Here is a 21,227-nt window from a genome sequence, read left to right as displayed (position 1 = left end):
CTGTTGATGTCGCATCTTTGGGATACTGGATAAAGGGATCTTTTCTTTCTTCCCAACACGAATGGAGGTCCGACTCTTTGAAGGAAATAGACAAGACTAGTTACTTTTGACCAGAAAATATTCAGCCCTTACAAACAGAGATTTTTATAGATAAGAAAAGGTATAATTTTGATCTGGTAAGTCCTGCTCTCGGTGAATACAACAGAGTTGTGTGGACCAAGTAGGGTCAGTCTGGCACTTGTGAACATGCGTCCACTGGGCATGAAGCTCATCTTGAAATGCTTGTTGGGGGTGAACCTAGTAAAGCCAGCTTCTTAGTAGGCTGCAAACTACTAGGGCAGAACCTAGTAAAGTCAGCAACAGTGGATGCAATTCACTGTGTCACAGGCCACCTGTATTTACAGAAATTGGCCATCTCCAATTCTTTATAATTGATTTACATAAAATTATGTGTGGAAAAGTAGCGCAAACAATACAAGCCAAAACATGAGTAAAAAGACAAGCTGCCAGTTAAAGTGTCTTTTTTCCTTTGAGTTTTCTTTACATAGTTCCAAAATAAATTCTTTCCCATAAAGTATCAACATTTTATAAGGAGTCCGGGCATTCAGCCAATGATCATGTCTATATATGGCTGAAGCTGTACAGGGGTGAGTCAGGAGAACTTATTAGAATACAACATCAGCATCAAGATGCAGGTTAGGATGAGAGTTCAAATGATGGAAACAAGAGTATAGTAGTAATATGAGCATGAACTGACAGAGTCTAGATCAGGGTTTCCCAACCTTTGGTCCACAGATGTTGCTGGACTACAGTTCCCATAATTCCTGACCATTGGTCATGCTGGATGGGGCTGATGGGAGTTGTAGTCCCACAACGTCTGTGGCTCAAATGTCGGGAAACCCTGGTCTAGATAGATACAAACTTGAGCTATAAAAGACAGACAGCCTTGGGGATTTTTACCAGTTGTCCGTGACACTGGTCGAAGAAAGAACCACCTGCTCTGAGTGTTAAGGTCCACACGCAGCAAAGGTGAGATCACTCCTTTTCAGATGGAAATCAATGTGACCTATGCTGTCCTTTGAAATGCAACACGTTAGCGTACATCCCCTTTGTATGTGCTGTGTAAGACCTATGTTCTGATATGTGGCTATGTCCACAAAGTATAGTAAATTAGACGTCTTAATTATACATAGACACTGATAAAGATTTCCTTTCTTGATCGGCCATTAGATATTCCTAGACGTAAAAAGATTCTTGGCTGGGATCTCTGGCCACTTGGTTCACCTGGTCAGACCTAACTGCCGGCAAAAACTATTATGTATATCACACACGGACACGCCTGTCTTGCTTCTGCTACTGCAGGAGGGAAGAGACGAAGATGAGGTGCAATATTGCGCATTGCTGGTTTCTGTTATCAGTTCGTTATTTTCTTCCAGTTTTTTACAGCTCTGCTATTAGTGGATATTTACTTATTCATTGTCATGTAGGTGAATTATACGTCACCTTTTTGGACAGGACAGTTTATAATAAGGAAGAAGTAGATAAGAATATATAAACATCCCAAAAAACTCCCACAGTCTATCCAAACACACAATAAAACACTGAATGACAACTATTAAAAGCAGCAGGAATTTCGGGTCTGTCTTCCTCCGAACACCTTCCCAAAAAGATGTCTTCACCGACGGCATGGAAATATAAAGAGACGAGGCCCGACGTAGGGAGAATGTTCCATGTCGAGGAGCCTTTACTGAAAAATCACCATGTACCTCATCCTGTGTAGGGACCACCTGGAAGGCCTCATCTGTTGATCTTAAAGCACGGGAGATTCATACAGGTGAGGGTGTTGTTGGCTGGCTACTACTTTATGAGCCTCGGAGACCCTCCAGCTCAATATTGATAATATGAGCTTTAAAAATGGCTTCTATATGGGTCACTTTGCAACAGAAACAAAGAGGCCTGATGGGAAAAAGTAGCCTAAGGAGTAAAATTGGTCCCACTCTGGGTTCCAGTTTGTGCGGTTCCTTTTGCTGCTTGAAATCTCTCTTAGCCCCAGATGTCAACTGGGGTCTGACTCCATCACCCTCCCCTGCTTTTCATTCATCACCGCAGGTTCCTGCCTTCTCTGGACCCTTTCCTGCTGGAGCAAAGGTCCCCTTTTCAAGGGCGCTGCTGCAATTCCTGCTTTCCCGGGATCTCTGCTAGCTGAGGGAACGGCCCTTGTTCCAGCTGCCAGGGAACCTTTCTCGGGGACCTTCTTGCCTGCTGCCTTTGCTGTGTCTCTGCCTGAGTCAAAGAGTCTCTGTGCTCCAGTTCTGCTTCCAGACTTCCCACCAGGGCTGGCAAAGCTAAATCTTGCTCTCTGTCCTGTCTTCTGGAGGTCATTCCCTACAAACTGTAGCCTCCACCTCCGCTTCCTCTTCTCCAAACTGCCGATCTTCCTGCTTCAAAGACAAAAGCTGACCTTTCGGCAGAGGAAGGAAGAGGGAGGAGGCAGGAGGTGCTCCCGGGAGCATCTCTTCCCATTGGGGGTTTAGAGTACAAGGCACAGAGTGTCAATGATCTGTTGAGGATGCAGGAGAAGATGCTCTGCTGGAGTTTGGGAGCTTCTGCCCTCTCCTCCTCCTGCTGCAAGGTAAGATTTTTCATCATGGGGCAGCAGAAGGTGGCAGGGAGGGGCACTTTTCGCACTGAATGATCAAAAAGCCCCAAGAACAGAGGAAGCTGCATTCTACCAGATCAGAGAATTGGTCCATCTAGTCCCGCCTGCTTACAGCAACTAGCTGTGGATGTCAGGCAGAGAAAGACCTTTCCCAGCACCTCCTACCGGATCCTTTCACCCCTCTTGGAGCTGCCAGGGACTAAACCTCGGACCTTGTACATGCAAAGCAGGTGTTCCCCTTCTGAGCTGCAGTCCCTCCCCAAATATCCAGGGCCCAGGCACCCATTTCCACGACAGCATTCCTGCAGTGGAAGATTAAATAGCACAGGTACTAAATCCATACCTTCAACATTCATCAGTCAAGGGGGGGAAAGTATATTTACCCAGAGAGGCCACCGTCTCATAATTCTCCTCCATGACTTCCCTGTGCAGAGCTCTTTAGCCAGGATCCAGCAGGGCCCATTCCTCCTCCGTGAAATAGACGGCCACCTCCTCAAAGGTCACCAGACCCTGGAAGGGCAACAGATCCTGGAAAAAGAAGAGGCAGTTTCTCCAACATGTACCATTTGCTCAGCCAAAAACTTGAATAGCTTTCAAAGAAGATTGGACAAATCCATGGAGGATCAGGACATCAGTGGCTATGAGCCACAATGGCAATGCATTCCCTCCACTGCCAGAGGCAGTATGCTGGGAATGGCAACAGAGCAGGACACTTAGCAGCTACACTTTGGTTCATATCGTACTAATAGCCTGACCAGTGGGGCACACTGGGATTAATTAATTAATTGATTGATTTTATTGCATTTATATACCACCCCATAGCCGAAGCTCTCTGGGTGGTTTACCACAAAAACAATATAGAAATCTAAAAATACATTTTAAAAAGCAATTTAAAAGCACATGCTAAAATGCCTGGGAGAAGAGGAAAGTCTTGACCTGGCGCCGAAAAGATAACAGTGTTGGCGCCAGGCTCACCTCATCACAGAAATCATTCCATAATTTGGGGGCCACCACTCAGAAGGCCCTCTCCCTTGTTGCCAGACTCCGAGTTTCCCTCGGAGTGGGCACCCGGAAGAGGGCCTTAGATGTTAAGCGTAGTGTACGGGTGGGTTCGTGTCAGGAGAGGCGTTCCATCAGGTATTTTGGTACCAAGCCGTGTGACTCTCTTGAAGCTGTCCCACTCTCTTTTTCTTTGCATTTCTTTAGTACAGTTACTTTTTATTTAGCTTTTGTGGGGGTGAGTATTTCTGGATTTTACACTGCTCAGACACAATTGCAGGGCAGAGCTTGATTGACTCTCGAAAAAGATCCCACCTCTCCAAGAGTGTATTTTAGGAGTTTTGCCAGAGTTCTGCCAGACACGTGTCACCGAATCACAAGTGGGGCGAGTGCTCATGTGTTCAGGTCCTGCTTGCAGGCTTCCCACAGGCATCTGGTCGGCCACTGCAAGAACCGGCTGCTGGAACAGACGGGCTATTGGCCTGATCCGGCAGGCTCTCCTTATGCAGCCTCAGAGGTAGTATTCTCCCAGAGCCCTCCCCGCTATGCTCAGGGAGATGCACCCCAGCTGTCCCCTCGGTCTCTCCCCCAATGATCCTCCCCTTACCTGATTGGGCTGCCCGGCTGCTCTTTCCACTCTATCCTACAGAAGAGACAATCCGGACGGTGCCTCTGAGGCCATGGCGCTGCCTGAGAGGGAGGAGTAAACTAGGCCAGCTCTGGGACTCCCACAGCTTTCACCACGATGCACGTTTTGTAGGGAGCAGCTCTCAAGGGCCTGCAGAGAAGAGACGGAGGATGGGAGGAATTTCATCCTTCATGCAAATTTGGGTTCCAGAGGTTTGAATGTTATAAGCAGCCTCAATCCAAATAAATAAATGGCACGTCCCTTTCCTCTGTTGTTTCCCCCCACAATGCTTGATCTGCAAAAGGCCTTAAAGGCCCCAAATCTCTCTCAGAACATTCTCCAGTTTCTTCCAGACTTTTCTCCATGCTTGGGCACCTCTTCTGTCCTTTGCTACCCCCAGGAATTTCACCCATCTCGGACCCCTCACCTCTCATCTCTCCATCTGCTTCCTCAAAGTCTTTAATTCCTGAGCCCCACAGAGTTTCTTCGTCACATTGTGAACCATTTCAGGCTTTATTATTAGGCCCTTTTCATCATGGATATAATTAAAAATTTAATCTGCACAGATATTAATTCCATGTCATCTCCCTGACAGTTGGCAAAAAAATAGGTTTTGCACACACCCTAACCCTAACCCTAACCCTAAAGAAATACTGGGGGTGAATTTGGTCAAATGACTCCATCTTGGAGCTTCCTGGGGATGCAAAACACCTCCAGTCTTTCCATCAGAGATATGGGGAGAGGAAAAGTGAGATGCATTCAGTCTGGTTCAGCTCACTGGGCAATGAAAAGAGTATGAAGAACTACTTTCAATACATCCACTTCAAGATCAACAGGACATCCTCTTGGACCCCTCGCCTCTCATCTCTGCTTCTGCATCCGCAAAGCCTTAATTCCTGCTCACCGCAGAGTGTCTTCTCCACGTTGTGAATCATTTCAGGCTTTTATTATTGGGCCCTTTCCATCATGGATGTAATAGTGACAAATAGTGGTAACAAGAGAGGAAGGTCTAGGCTTAATGGACAATATAAAAACTGGCAAGTCACCGGGCCCGGATGGCATCCACCCGAGAGTTCTCAAAGAACTCAAATGTGAAATTACTGATCTGCTAACTAAAATATGTAATTTGTCCCTCGGGTCCTCCTCCGTGCCTGAGGACTGGAAAGTGGCAAATGTAACGCCAATATTCAAAAAGGGATCCAGGGGGGATCCTGGAAATTACCGGCCAGTTAGCTTAATTTCTGTCTCTGGAAAACTGGTAGAAAGTATTATTAAAGCTAGATTAACTAAGCACATAGAACAAGCCTTGCTGAAGCAGAGCCAGCATGGCTTCTGCAAGGGAAAGTCCTGTCTCAGTAACCTATAGTGTCAACAAGCATATAGATAGAGGTGATCCAGTGGACATAGTGTACTTAGACTTTCAAAAAGCTTTTGACAAGGTACCTCACCAAAGTCTTCTGAGGAAGCTTAGCAGTCATGGAATAAGAGGAGATGTCCTCTTGTGGATAAGGAATTGGTTAAGAAGCAGAAAGCAGAGAGTAGGAATAAATGGACAGTTCTCCTAATGGAGGTATAATGTGCTTTATTTCACAATAAACACATCTTGATTCTTTAACATAAGAATAGTATACTTTAATCACCGTTCCACAGGGCACAGTCTTTACATCTGCTTATGCTGTGCTTAACCCATCTCAACCGAAACACCAACTGAACTCAACTGACAATTCCAAGACCTTAAAGAGAATCAAGATGTGTTTATTGTGAAATAAAAAACACATTATATGGTGTCAGAAGTCCAAAATGGACTCAGTCCGGCCTCCACCTCCTCTGGTATTGCAAGGTAATCTGGCTGAGACATGGAAGCGATGGGAGCAAGCTTTTATTTTATATCTTTCTGCAGCTGGAGTTAATAATGTTGCTAAGAATTGACAAATTGCTATTTGGTTACATTGTGTTGGAGAGGAAGCATTGGCAGTTTACAATACTTTTGATTTGCCTGAAGGGGGGCCACAAGACATAGAGGAAGTTCTTGAACAATTTAGGATATATTGTACTGTTGGTGTGTGTGCGTTGTTGCGTGAAACAGCATACGTTACGTTGGAGTTAAGTTGAGCAAGAAACTTCTTCAGAGCAGTAGAGCATGTTAAGAGTCTTTTATTAAGACATTATGGCTTAAGGCTTAAGAGTAAATACATGTAGAATTTCTTCAGTCACCCCCCCCTTCTGGTACATCTCTCTCCAAAGGTAAACATAGAACACAACCTCTCAGTTCAGAGGCATGATACAGAAGACAAAACTCACAGACTCTGTTAGAACTTTCCCAGTCGCTATCAGATGGTTACCATAGCAACGGCCCTGGCAGTCCGTTCCCAGACTGGGCAAAGACATAACTCCCCCTTAACTACAGTTTTTCAGAACTTTCAGACTTGATGGAAAACTACCAGGCCTCATGCCAACAAGTCCCCCTTTTTCCCATCATGTCTGTCAATTACAAATAAATCTCAACAATACATCTCCACAATACATAGTCATACAGTAATACATTTAAAATTACATCTCAGTACATTACAGTACATTACAGTACATTTCAGAACATCTCTGTACATTTAGCTAGAACTTTATTCAATCAAACTTTGGTTGAACACAAGTCAAATAAAGTGGCTCAGGATCCATTTCTACAACTTTATTCATTCCAGGACTTGTTATTAATCCCACGGTAAATCTTTCAGGCGGTTTGCCTAAATTCACTCTTGTAGAGCATCTTAAAGGAACCAGGGCTTCAGCTCTCTCTGCCCCCCCATTTGTACTTGCGCTTGTGCTTGGCACCGCGTGCCCAGGAGATTCCATTTCCTCAGCTTTTCGTTTCTTCGATCTGCGTCTCCCACAAATGAGCTCATTTAATGCATCTTTGAGAGGAATTTGTGTGCCTTCCACTTTAATGTCAAGATTTCGCTTAAATGTCTGTGCTTGTGTTCGTGTTTGTGTGTCATCTGTTCCTGTAAGAATGACTGTCTGCTTTTGATCCCAAGGTTTCTCTGAGACTTGAATGCTTCTGCTCAGAATTAACTGCTGTGTTTCTGGACACCACACTCTGAAATATGCATTCTGAAAACCCAAAACAAAACATTGCTGTGCTCGAGGTGCAAGCTTGCCTCTTCTCTTGTGTTGTGGAATGTGTACCCAGCATCTAGCTCCGAATTTTTGAATGTGTTCTATTTTAGGCTTTCTGCCAGTAAGTTTCTCATAAGGAGACATTCCAAGTGCACTATGTAACACCCTGTTGTGAATATAATTCGCATAAAGAATTGCTTCTGCCCAGAAAGAATTCCCTAAACTGCAATCCATCAGCATGGCTCTCATTGCTTCCTGCAGCACCCTATTTTTTCTCTCAGCAGTTCCATTGGAAAACGGGCTAAATGGAGCAATGAAATTCTGGTTTATTCCCTTACTCTCCAGAAAGTCACTCAATGCCTTATTCGTGAATTCCCCTCCCTGGTCCGAGCGTATGGCCCCCACTGTGGTGCCATGTTGAGTTTCGATTCTCTTAATGAACAGTTTCAGCTTCTGCTCAGCTTCACTTTTATGCTTTAACAGAAAAACATGAGAAAATCTTGAAAAATCATCTACCAGTACCATGAAGAATTTCGCACCTCCTCGTGAAGCATTTATTGGCCCTGATAAATCAACATGAACTAGCTGGTAGGGAGCTGTTGTGGTTCTTTCAGCCTCCCGGTTTATTGGTGCAATAGTCATTTTAGCTTTATGACAAGAATCACAATCCATTAACTGACCACAATCTCTTAAATGCATGTCTTCACTATGCATTGGGGTTTTCTTAATTGTGTCAAGGTTTGCATGCCCCAGCCTTTGATGCCATTCATGGACGCAGCCCTGATGTACCTGTGCCTCAGCGTTTAACACAGCACACCCTGCTTGACTGCTCTTTATTACAAACTGTGAATCATTCAGGCTTCCCTGCATGCACACTTGATCTCCCCTCATTACAAAACATTGGTCTTTGTGAAACAAAATTGAGTAATTACAACTCACCAGTTTGCTAACTGATAAAATATTATGAGCCAATTCCGGAACAAACAAACAGTCTGACATTATTCCAAGCTTGTCAAATTTCACCAGACCTTTAGCTTCCACAGATTTACGTGATCCATCTGCCAGGTAAACAAAGTCTTGCACTTTTTCTGAAATGTAAAACAAACGTCTGTCTTTAATTAATATATGGCTTGCCCCGCTGTCAATAATCCAGGTAACAGGTCCTAAATCTTGAGACTTCTGTTTACAAACAAAGTTCACACTGCCCTGCTTCAAGCCTCCATCCCTGGAGTTTCGCTTGACTGGACAGTCCCGCTGTAGATGCCTACGATCTCCGCAAACAAAACAAGACTTCAGCCTCTGTTGCTGCTCCTGTTTATAATCCTTCAGCACGGCATATTTCACCTCTTGCCTCCTGACAGCTTCCATCGACTCGGCTCCTTTCGCCTCCTGTCTCCGCTGCCATTCTTGGGTCAGCTTTTCCTCAATAAATGCAACGTTCAAACCTCCGTCAGGCATGGCTTCAAAAGCCATGACCATATTATTCCAAGTCCCATCGAGCGAAGCCAGGATCAGATAGGTCTTCTGAAGCTCAGAGTGTTCGACGCCTCGGTCTGTCAGCTCAGCAAACAGGCGTCTGAATTCCGTGAGATGCTCACTCAAGTTGCACTCACCCGTGAAGCGCATCTGATACAGCTTCCGTGCCAAACACAATCTAGATCCCGCGGTCTGTTGCACATGAATGCCTTCCAACCGGTCCCACATCTGTTTGGCGTTTGTAGCATCCCTCTCGTGCAGCAGTTGAGAGTCTGATAGAGCCAGAAGTATAAAAGCTTGAGCTCGCTCATTGTTCCTAGTCCAAGCCGCTGTAAGGGGTGCAGGGGGTGTACCTTCAATAGCTTCCCATAAATCTTCTTTTACTAGCAAACCCGCATTCTCGGCTTCCAGCTGCCATAATTCTTTTCATTAAGCCGTTCCATCAGCAAGCCTCCCCCAGACAGGTTTACAGCCATGTTGCTCACCTCCGTCTAGTACAATCAATCAAGCTGCCCTCTGGAACTCCATCTGCCGTTCAGACCAGCAACTTACTCCCATGTAATACGCTGTGGATCTGGGCCATAACCCCTGTTGGTGTGTGTGCGTTGTTGTGTGAAACAGCATACGTTACGTTGGAGTTAAGTTGAGCAAGAAACTTCTTCAGAGCAGTAGAGCATGTTAAGAGTCTTTTATTAAGACATTATGGCTTAAGGCTTAAGAGTAAACACATGTAGAATTTCTTCTGTCACCCCCCCCTTCTGGTACATCTCTCTCCAAAGGTAAACATAGAACACAACCTCTCAGTTCAGAGGCATGATACAGAAGACAAAACTCACAGACTCTGTTAGAACTTTCCCAGTCGCTATCAGATGATTACCATAGCAACGGCCCTGGCAGTCCATTCCCAGACTGGGCAAAGACATAACTCCCCCTTAACTACAGTTTTTCAGAACTTTCAGACTTGATGGAAAACTACCAGGCCTCATGCCAACAAGCACTCCTCGTAAGAACATGATATTTGAATGCTATGCTTTTTGGAACCACTCACAGAGATATCAAGAAACCAGTGAACAGTTTGTGACTGAGCTTAAGCTTAAGGCTAGTAAGTGTGAGTTTGGTGCAACAGTTAATGATATGATACGAGATAAGATTGCGTTCAGCGTTAAAGATGAAAAATTGAAGAAAAGATTGATTGCGGAACCTGAGCTTACTTTGGAGAAGGCGATTGAAATATGTCATTTAGAGGAAATAACAAGAGTTCAACTACAAGCTATGTCAACTCCCTCAAGAGATGGCCAAGAGTTACATACAGTATCTGTGATTGATAAGACCCATGGACAAAGTCCAGTACAGGCTTTTGGATCTGATAAGTTTCAATCTAAAGATAACTATTTTTTTTTTTCAATAATTTTTATTCAGATTTTCATAAAACATACAAAACAAAATCATAAAACATTCAAAGACAAAAAACAAAATCAAAAATAGTTAAACAAAAAGAAAAAAAGAAAAAAAAAACAAAAATAAAAAATAAAGAGTAAAATATTGACTTCCCATTTGTCAAAGATCAAATCAGTTATAAGTCTATAATATATAACAATCCTGTCTCTTAAGTCATATTATAAAATCACTTTCCTCCAGTAGTTATCTTACTTAATCATCAAATCTCATAAACATTACTTTATTCTTTCCACAAAAAGTCAAAGAGAGGTTTCAATTCTTTAAGAAATATATCTATCAATTTTTTTTTCCAGATAAGCATATCGATTAATCCATCTCATTACTAATTATGATAATCTTATTGTCATAACCATAGTCAAAATAAACATTTCAATTAATCCATCACATCAGAATCTGTTAGGTTCAATAATTTCAGTAGCCATTGTTCTATTATCTCTATTAGTTCCATTTTCCATCTTCCATCTTCAGTAGTCTTGTTAAGTCCAGTAATTTCAATATCCAATCTTCCATTATCAGTATTCCATAATAATCTTGCTGTCAAAGCCATAGTCATATAGTAAGAGTCTGATGGGGATTACCTCTATCCCAAATATTTTCTTGCCATCCATTCTGAATAGGTTGCTGAAATACTGCTGTAAAATCATATCTCTGTTCTTTTTTTCAAAATACACTGGGTCATCTCTTAAAAGTTTTTCCATTGTCACATGGCTGCAGATAATTCCATAGATTTTCTCTATATTGGGCTCCATCACATCATTCCAGTCCAGAAGATTATCCATGCCATTGATAACTTTATCTCTAGAATCTTCATTCATTTCTTCAGAGATAACATTGAGTTCCAAACAATAGATTTTATTTCTAAAGTCCATAGACTCCAAATCTTGTTCCTGTTCCACGTTGGTTCCAATCTCCGGGATCTCCTCTCTCACAGGGACCCCTATTCCAGTCTCCAGGGTCGCCTCTCTCACAGGGACCCCTGTTCCAATCTCCGGGGTCTCCTCTCTCACAGGGACCCCTTCCAGGGTCACCTCTCTCACAGGGACCCTTATATCTTTAATCTCCTGCTTCATTTTACTCAATTCAATTTTCATTATCTCAATCTCATCCATTATTTTCTGAAACATAGTTATTTCCAGATTTTCAGCCACTTTCTTAATTGCCATTTTAAAAGAAAAATATAGGAAAACCACTTCTTATTTCAGCAACAATTGGGTTAATACTCCAAACTTGGTGACATCACAGTATAAACAGAGCAGACAGCCTTATCTCTCCAATAGTTAAGTAAACAAAATGCAGTTCCCAGGATCGAAACAATTAATGGCAATCGTCAAGAAACAGATTCGTCAAAATAAAATAGACCAAAAAGAGAGTAGTCTCAAAACAGTATAATATTTTTCAAAATAAAAATCTGGAATAGAAATCCCTCTTCTGTGTATATCTTTAGAATGCAAATCCAGGACAGCTTTTTGCAACAAAAACAGAGATAAGCTATTAATTAGTGCGTAGCAGAGAGAAGTTATGGCTCCCCAGTGAGATGTCAAAAACTGATCAATCTGGCAAATCTCTTTTAAACAGCAACAATTTAAGTCAAGTAAAAGAAAAATATAGAAAGAAGGGTGCTTGCCTGTTAGTGCGTTCTCTCTTAGAAGATAAGGTGAACGTTCGCTTTATCAGATAGAGCTTGCTGTTAAAAATCCGTCCCACCTTCGTCGGCTGGACCTCGTCCCATAAATTAATGAGATCTGGTCGTCCCAACAAAAATAGGCTTTGAGGTTAATCTCTTCGTTTCTCCCTACCCGGGAGAAGTTTAATCAGTCAAAAAAAAAAGAAAAAACTGACTGATATATCTGAATAAGCTTCTTTTGAGGCAGGAGCCCGTCTCAAAAGCAGGCACAGGCTAAGTCACCCTTCCCGGAAGTCCAATCTAAAGATAACTATGAGCAGATTAAATATAGTAGATGCTCCTGTTGTGGTACTGTGCATCCACCTCGAAATTGTCCAGCGTTTGGAAAAACCTGTTATAAATGTCATATGAAAAATCATTTTGCTAGAGTATGCAAAGTAAATTTACTCAGTGCCAAAAAGGGGCAACAGAATTATTCGATGCATGAGCTAGATTTAAACAGTTTGTTTATAGGAGAATTAACTCATGAAGCTGGTGAAGATTTGGTGAGTGGATGGTATGTTGATATAGTTCTGCAAGGACTCTCAGTAAGGTTTAAGTTGGATACAGGAGCTGAGGCAAATGTTTTGCCTCTACAAATATTTCATGAGTTACCAGACAAGAAGGTGTTGTTTAAAACTGATGTTTGTCTTGTGTCTTATGGTGGAACTCGTATAAAGCCTGTGGGAGCTATTGTTCTTGATTGTCGTACTTCCAGAGGGGCAGCAAGGCTGATGTTTTATGTAACAGATGGATCCTCTCTTCCATTGCTTGGACGAGCAGCTTGTGAGACTCTGGATTTAGTTCGTCAAACTGATAATGTGATTACAGTTCAATCATTAAAGCAAGAACAGCTACTTAAGAAAAATTCTGATGTGTTTGATGGGCTTGGTGAATTTGAAGGTGTCCACCATATACATCTTGATCCTACTGTGGCTCCTGTTATTCATGGATGTAGAAAAATTCCTTTTGCCATATTGAATAAACTGAAAGAGACTTTGGGACAAATGAGAAATGCTGGAGTGATATTCAGGGTTATAGGTCCTACGGAGTGGGTCAGTAGTCTTGTTATTACAGAGAAGAAGAATGGAAAGTTACGGATATGTCTTGATCCTCGGGATTTGAATAAAGCAGTTCGTCGACAACATTATACAATTCCTACAACAGAGGATGTTTTGAGCCGTCTAGCAGGAATGAAGTTTTTTACTATTTTAGATGAAAAGGATGGTTATTGGCAAGTCAAGCTAGATGCACATTCTTCACGGTTATGTACATTTAATACACCTTGGGTACGATATTGTTTTAATTGTTTGCCATTTGGGCTTAAGTCTTCTAGTGAAGTGTTTCAACAGAAAAATGAGGAAGTTTTTGGTCATATAAGAGGGGTTTATATGATAGCTGATGATATGATTATTGCAGCAGCAACCTCAGAGCAGCATGATCAGATTCTTTGTCAAGTTATGGATTCAGCAGAGTTATGGATACCAGAGGCAAGGTGTTCAAATATCACATTCTTACGAGGAGTACAATATATCCTAAATTGTTCAAGAACTTCCTCTTTATCTTGTGGACCCCCTTCAGGCAAATCAAAAGTATTGTAAACTGCCAACGCTTCCTCTCCAACACAATGTAACAAAATAGCAATTTGTTGATTCTTAGCAACATTATCAACTCCAGCTGCAGAAAGATATAAAATAAAAGCTTGCTCCCATCACTTCCATGTCTCAGCCAGATTACCTTGCAATAACAGAGGAGGTGGAGGCCGGAATGAGTCTATTTTGGACTTCTGACACCATATAATGTGCTTTTTTCACAATAAACACATCTTGATTCTTTAACGTAAGAATAGTATACTTTAATCACCATTCCACAGGGCACAGTCTTTACATCTGCTTATGCTGTGCTTAACCCATCTCAGCTGAAACACCAACTGAACTCAACTGACAATTCCAAGACCTTAAAGAGATATTACAGCACAGGAGGGCTGTAGAAAGTAGAGTCCCTCAAGGATCAGTATTGGGACCTGTACTTTTCAATTGGTTCATTAATGACCTAGAATTTGTTTTTTTTTCAATTAATTTTTATTCAAATTTTCAAAACCAAGACAATACAAAAAGAAGAAACACAAATCATAAACTTATACAATAAAATATATATATATATATAAAATATTGACTTCCGATTTATCATAGTTCAGCTATAAATCTATAATATATAAAAAGCCTGTCTCTTAATAGATTATAAAATCACCTTCCTCCAACGGTTATCTTAATTGGTTTCAAATCTCATTAACATCATATCATTTTATTCTTCCACAAAAAGTCAAAGAGAAGTTTCCAATCCTTGAGATATATGTCCATCAATTTTTTTTCTAGATAAACATGTCAATTAATCCAACTCATCAAGTCTACTTAGTCCAGTAATTTCAAATCGCTCTTCTTCCATTATCCGTATTGATTCCATCTTCCATCTTCCATCTTTATGCACCCAGTAATCTTGCTGTCATAGTCATATAATAAGAGTCTGATAGGAATTTCCTTTATCACAGATATTTTCTTGCCATCAATTCCGAACGTATCACTGAAGTATTGTTGCAAAGCCGCATCTCTGTTCCTCTTTTTTACATGATACACTAGCATATCTCTTGAAGATTTTTCCATTGACACAGAGCAGGGATTAATTCTGTTAACTTTCTCCATTTCAAGTTCCATCAAGTCCTTCCAGTCCAGGAATTTTTTTGAACCAATAATATCTTTATCTCCAATCTCTTCAATTCCTTCAGGGACAGAGCTGAGTTCCAAAGCATAATATTTATCTCCAGGATCCATCACAGCCAGGAAATCCAAATCTTTTTCCATGTCCATATTTAATCCAATCTCCATAGTTTGAACCTTGCCTTTAATTTCTCTTTCATCTTTTTTTGGTTTTCCAGAGCTATCTTTATTCTCCTTTCTCATAGAATCCTGCATTTCTTTCAGCACCTATCTCATTTCATCAAATTCAGTTCTCAACTCTTGACTATTATTTCTCAGTTCTTGTTTTATTGACTTAATCCCATTCATTATTTTCTGAAACATGTCTAAAGATAAAGTCCCTTCTTGTACATCCATGATCTTCTTAATTGTCATTCTTAAAGCCAAAGGAACAAAACTCTTTCAATTTTCAATGTCCCAAGCAAAGAGCAGTTTATTTCTTTATCCAGTTACAAAGGAGTTAATCTTTCAAACCAACTGGCGTCACACTCTAAACAGCCCTTATCTCTTATATGTCCAGAAGTACAAAAACAGCTTTAGTTCACAGCGTCCAAATGACTAGTAACAGAAAGAATGTGCAGATTCGTCAAAAAAAAAAAAGTAGAACAGGAAAAATAGTCCCAGACTTATATTACACAAAAATCTTATAGATCAAAAAGATTTTTCTTATCTCTTCCAGTCAGAAACCCCTCATCCGTTGTAATCTTTATAATGCTATTTTCAAAGTCAGCTTTTTGCAATAAAAAAAAGATAGGCTATTTTTATTTTCTTCCCCCTTAATTCCGTGAGTAAAGAGAAGGAAAGTTTTGGCTCACCCAGGTTTTCTTAATTACTGATCCTCTGACAAATCTCTTTAGCTGTATAGATAAGAAAATAATGAGCGCAGACAGGAGAATATTTGCCTGTTACTCCGTTTTCTTTAAAAAGAAAAAAAATGGATCACTTATTCAGCTGAGCTAGCTAGAAATCCTCTCTCCGTCCGAGCTGCTGAAAGACCTTCTTTCTGATGAATTCCAGTCTCCAATACTCACAACAAAGCTATGTGGAAAATCTCACGTTTCTTCCTTATCTGGAAGAAGTTATCCCCAGTCAAAAAAGACCCTTCTGACTGGATTTAAAGCTCAATAAGTTTCATCCAAGACAGGAGCCCATTTCGGAGGCTGCACAGGCATAGGGATCCTCCTGGGAAGTCCCATTAATGACCTAGAATTAGGAGTGAGCAGTGAAGTGGCCAAGTTTGCTGACGACACTAAATTGTTCAGGGTTGTTAAAACAAAGAGGGATTGCGAAGAACTCCAAATAGACCTCTCCAAACTGAGTGAATGGGTGGAAAAATGGCAAATGCAATTCAATATAAACAAGTGTAAAATTATGCATATTGGAGCAAAAAATCTGAATTTCACATATACGCTCATGCGGTCTTAACTGGCGGTGACCGACCAGAAGAGAGACCTCGGGGTTGTAGTGGACAGCATGATGAAAATGTCGACCCAGTGTGCGGCAGCTGTGAAAAAGGCAGATTCCATGCTAGGGATAATTAGGAAAGGTATTGAAAATAAAACAGCCGATATCATAATACTGTTGTATAAATCTATGGTGCGCCTGCATTTGGAATACTGTGTACCGTTCTGGTCGCCTCATCTCCAAAAGGGTATTATAGAGTTGGAAAAGGTTCAGAAGAGGGCAACCAGAATGATCAAGGGAATGGAGCGACTCCCTTACGAGGCAAGGTTGCAGAATTTGGGGCTTTGTAGTTTAGAGAAAAGGCGGGTCAGAGGAGACGTGATAGAAGTGTATAAAATTATGCATGGCATTGAGAATGTGGATAGAGAAAAGTTCTTCTCCCTCTCTCATAATACTAGAACTTGTGGACATTCCAAGAAGCTGAATGTTGGAAGATTCAGGACAGACAAAAGGAAGTACTTCTTTACCCCGCGCATAGTTAAACTATGGAATTTGCTCCCACAAGACGCAGTAATGGCCACCAGCTTGGATGGCTTTAAAAGAAGATTGGACAAATTCATGGAGGACAGGGCTATCAATGGCTACTAGCCATGATGGCTGTGCTCTGCCACCCTAGTCAGAGGCAGCATGCTTCTGAAAACCAGTTGCCGGAAGCCTCAGGAGGGGAAAGTGTTCTTGCACTCGGGTCCTGCTTGTGGGCTTCCCCCAGGCACCTGGTTGGCCACTGTGAGAACAGGATGCTGGACTAGATGGGCCACTGGCCTGATCCAGCAGGCTCTTCTTATGTTCTTATGAAAAACTTAATCTGCACAGGTATTAATTCCATGTCATGCCCGACAGTTGGCATAAAAATAGGTTTTGCACACATTGTAAAGAAATATTAGGGGTGAATTTGGTCAAATGACTCCATCTTGGAGCTTCCTGGGGATGCAAAACACCTCCAGTCTTTCCATCAGAAATATGCGGAGAGGAACAGTGAGATACATTCAGTCTGGTTCAGCTCACTGGGCAATGAAAAGCGTATGAAAAACTACTTGCAATACATCCATGTCAAAATCAGCAGGATGCCTTGTTAGTACCATCCACTCGTATAATCCAAGTTAACCTTTACACATTTCTGGACTACAACCCCCATCTTCCCTGGCATTTGGCCATGTTGTCTGGGGCTGATGGGAGATGCAGTCTAATAATACCTGGAGGGCACCAGGTTACAGAACGCTGCTCCAAGTTGAGCAGGTGATGCACGAGGTGGAAAGCTGAACAGCAAACTCATCTACTGTATTGGGTTGAACAACTGAGGCAATAAGTTGATTTAATTATTATTATTATTACCGATACATTTTATTATATTTTTATATTTCTATGCAGGCCTTCCTCTAATGAGCTCACCATGATTTGTCCCCCTCCTTTTGTCTTCACAACAACACTGTCACTGGGCACAGGACACCACCTGAATTTCACTCCTGAGGAGGGATTTGAATCTGGGTTCCTGTGGACATAGCATTAAACTATGATTCCAATAATACAACAGACACACACACCTGCACAGACGTTGAAGGTCCCACACAGAGTGGATGTCCGAAATCTGGAGTGGCACATAAAAATTCTGCACAGTTTATCCTCACAACAATCCAGTGAGGTGGGCTGGGCTGAACAAAAGTGGTCACTGCCCCAGGGTCACCCAGGGACCTGCATAGATTTGGGGGGGGAGATCATAGACACCTTATTTTTTTGGGAGCAGGCTCTCAGCAGACTCCCCATGTCTCCAGCAACCTATGAGCCAATCAGCAAGAAAGGAGAGTGTATTAGCAACTGAGAAGAGTCTTCTAACATGCTTCCTTGTTCTTTCCTGTTAATTAGAGTGAATCAGAGTGAAAGGAGGTGAAGTCAGCCACTGAGACTCTTCTCAGGAGGCAACACTTTGCCCTTCCATGCTTTTTGGCTCCTAGCTGTGGGAGAAGGCATTAACATGCATCTCATTCTCAACCCAGCAGGAACAGGATGGGAGGGGGCATGGCTATCATGAAGGGACCCTGCACTTCTGAATTTGCCACTACACTACTGTAGAGATGTGAAGGCCCATAACAACAGTGGAAAAATTTGGAGGGAAAGCAGTTTTTTCTCCCCTCTCCCGTGCTCTGACCCCGCTCCTTAGAGTGCTCTGTATTGCAGCCCTGGGCACCTTCTGGGAGGAAGGGCAGGGTATAAATCTAATAATTAATTAATTGCACTGAAGAAATGTCTGACTTGTTCGTGTCTACAAGAGACTCTACTATACACATGTCAGTGACACATCCATAGCTCCACCCTCTCTGGCCTTTGACTGGAAATTGGCCCTTGGACTGCTGCTTGTGCGTAAATGTGGCCCTCGGGTTGAAGAATATTCCCTAACCACTCCATTAGCCACAGGCTCTCATCCGAGACCACCTTACAGGGCTGTTGCGACCACTGCCAAGATATTGTGCTTTGGACAGGGGGAATGCTGGCCACGCCAGGAGACACAGACCCCCAGTCAGAGCTTGGAAAAGTTACTTTTTTAAACTACAACTCCCATCAGCCCAATCCAGTGGCCATGCTGGCTGCGGCTGATGGGAGTTGTAGTTTAAAACAGTAACTTTTCCAAACTCTGCCCCCAGCACCCCCACAGATGGACCAATCCTGCAAGAGAAGCTGAGGTCCACTCCTCTAGGGTCTTCCCCTCCAATACACTCCCAAGGGGATGTCTGGAGAAGCCCTTCCCCTGGAGCCCAGCTGAGGAGGGGGCATTTATTCACCCATTTCCTCCATCCTCTGCCTTGAAAGCTTCTAGAAGCCCATTCAGAGCCTGGTCAGGTTCAGATTCCTCTCTTCAACCCTCCAATTTTCTTGCCTCGCAGGAAGGAAACTGACCAGTCCCTCTTCCAGTTTAGGAAATCCAAAACGGGCTCTTCCTCCAGCTCTAGGGCACTTTCTAGGGATTCCCAGACAGAAGAGGGGCCTCTTCCATCAACCCCCTCCCCCTCCCAAAAAACAAATCTTCCTTCTCTCTCCCCTCCCCCCACCAGTCCCCTGTCAGGCCCAGGAATTGCAAAGGCAGCTCCCCTCCCCCAGCTGTGGCCCTCAAAACCAACACAGGACATCAACCCCCAACAGCTGCATCCCTTTGCCTGGGCGATGGCTTCCAAGAGGGCCTCGAAAGGCCAACCCCGCGGCACTTCGGACCCCCCTCTGCAAATGGATTGCATGCAGCAGGGGAGTGGGGCTCTTCCCTCCTTTTCCCTCACCCCCCAACAAAAATACCAAATCCCCCCCCTTGCACCTCTTTGCCCTCTGCACGCTCCAGCTTCCTCCTCTCTGGGCCTAATACTTTCTTTACCTTGAATACCAATGAAGACAGCCCTCCTACTTCCCCTTCAATATGCTCTCACCCCCTCCATGTGATTAAGACTTCCTGCCTCTCTAGGAACCAGAACTCCTTGCCTTAACCCATCGGAGGACTAAGTGGCAAGAGCTGCTTCTGCCCCCCACTGCCAACATTTTCCTCCCTGCCTTCTGTCCCAATATTGCAGCTCATCTTCCTCTCTTGCCTCCTGCAGAAGCAGCGGCAAGATAGGTGTGTGTGCTGTGTGATATATACAATATACACGTTTGTGTGTAAAAAGTAAAGTGTTCAGGAGGGACAGTGTAAAAGCTGGAAAGGAACACGCCGGAATGGGCTCTTTAGAAAAGAAATTGATGCCAAAAACACTAGGATGTGTTAGAGACACATGAGAACAACATTTAGGAACAAAAACCATTCCGATAGCATTTTTATCAACCCTTTAACAACCAAAATGCCCTCCGGAATGGAATGAACAGCCCCAAACGGCGACTTCCCAGCGAGCCAGACCTCTGAAATTCACCAGTCCCACATGACTACATGGGATGCATGCAGTAAGACACAAAACGTCCACGCAAACCACGTTCCGATACCTGTTCCGGGCTATAATACATTTTTACGTAAACCAGCCCAGAACAGAAACTTCCGAATCAGCCAGACCTACCAAAATTCACCAACCACACATGTTGCTGCCTCTCGTTGTGTTGGGAAATGGGAGATAACACAGGATGACCCAGGAACCTCTGGGGTGATCAGCAATACCTTTTCTTGCTGTTTGTAGGTCCGCTAAGCAGCACTATTGGTGCTGCTATCAGGTTGTGAATGGCTGGTGAATTGGGGAGGGAGAGAGAAAGAGAGATTGGAGGGGCAAGTCGGCTGGCAGAAGGGGGAGAGAAATAGAGTTTGCCTTCTGTGAAATAGATGTGCTATCACAGGAAAAAAACTGGGTTCAAAGAAGTGCTCTTGTGTGCTTGGGCTCAGACTCCACCTCTGCCTTGTATTCAAGTTCTGGGCCAAACCTCACCAGTTTGCTTTCTGTGAAATGAGTTTCTGACACAACTACTTTCAAAATCAAGGTTATTAAAGTCTGGAACCTGTGGGAGGGACTCCTACTCATTGAGCAGAGCGCATAAGGTGGAGGCAGAAGAACTTTCCAGTCAAAAGGCTCTCAGGCAAGAAGGCTGGAGAACAGGACCTTGGACAGCCACTGCCAGTCTGAGGGCCAAACTAGAGGAGATACCAATCATGCAACAAACAATTGCACGATGAGCTTTGCAACACTAAATTGAAGGTGCAGGGCAGCTGATCCCTAGTGGGGTCCTGACATGCACCTGTTATTTACATTGGGAACAACAACAACAACACCAGCTCACCAGTCTAATCACTTTTACTGGCTAGATCCCAAGGAAGAGGCAGGAGGAGACAGGAACAGGAAGTGCTTCAAGCAACCTGGTCCCCGAGTTCAGCAGTTGTGCAACTGACCTCCCAGTCAGTAATCTTCACACTTCTGATTCCCAGAAAATGGCATTCAGAGGCATACTGCTTCCCAGAGAGAAACTACAGGGAAGCATCATTAACAATTGCATAACATGGATTAGTTACACAACATGGATTAGTTTGAAGTTACCAGACCATTCATATATCTGGCCCAGAACTAT

At 43.0% G+C, this 21,227-nt stretch overlaps 1 long non-coding RNA gene across 1 annotated transcript; it reads right to left on the bottom strand.

Annotated features, from left to right (window-relative positions):
* Window positions 1–19,573, bottom strand: LOC133381726 (uncharacterized). Its single transcript, XR_009761713.1, has 5 exons — window positions 19,510–19,573; window positions 17,601–17,700; window positions 4,266–4,436; window positions 3,043–3,187; window positions 1–75 (listed from the first exon to the last, which is right to left on the bottom strand). It is a non-coding gene; the product is annotated as an uncharacterized LOC133381726 (long non-coding RNA).
* Window positions 19,574–21,227: the final 1,654 nt, after the last annotated feature.

This window comes from Rhineura floridana, chromosome 3, assembly GCF_030035675.1.
Source record: "Rhineura floridana isolate rRhiFlo1 chromosome 3, rRhiFlo1.hap2, whole genome shotgun sequence".
NCBI lineage: Eukaryota > Metazoa > Chordata > Lepidosauria > Squamata > Rhineuridae > Rhineura > Rhineura floridana.
Note: the sequence above shows the minus strand (reverse complement) of the source record. Positions and strands in the feature narration are given on the sequence as shown.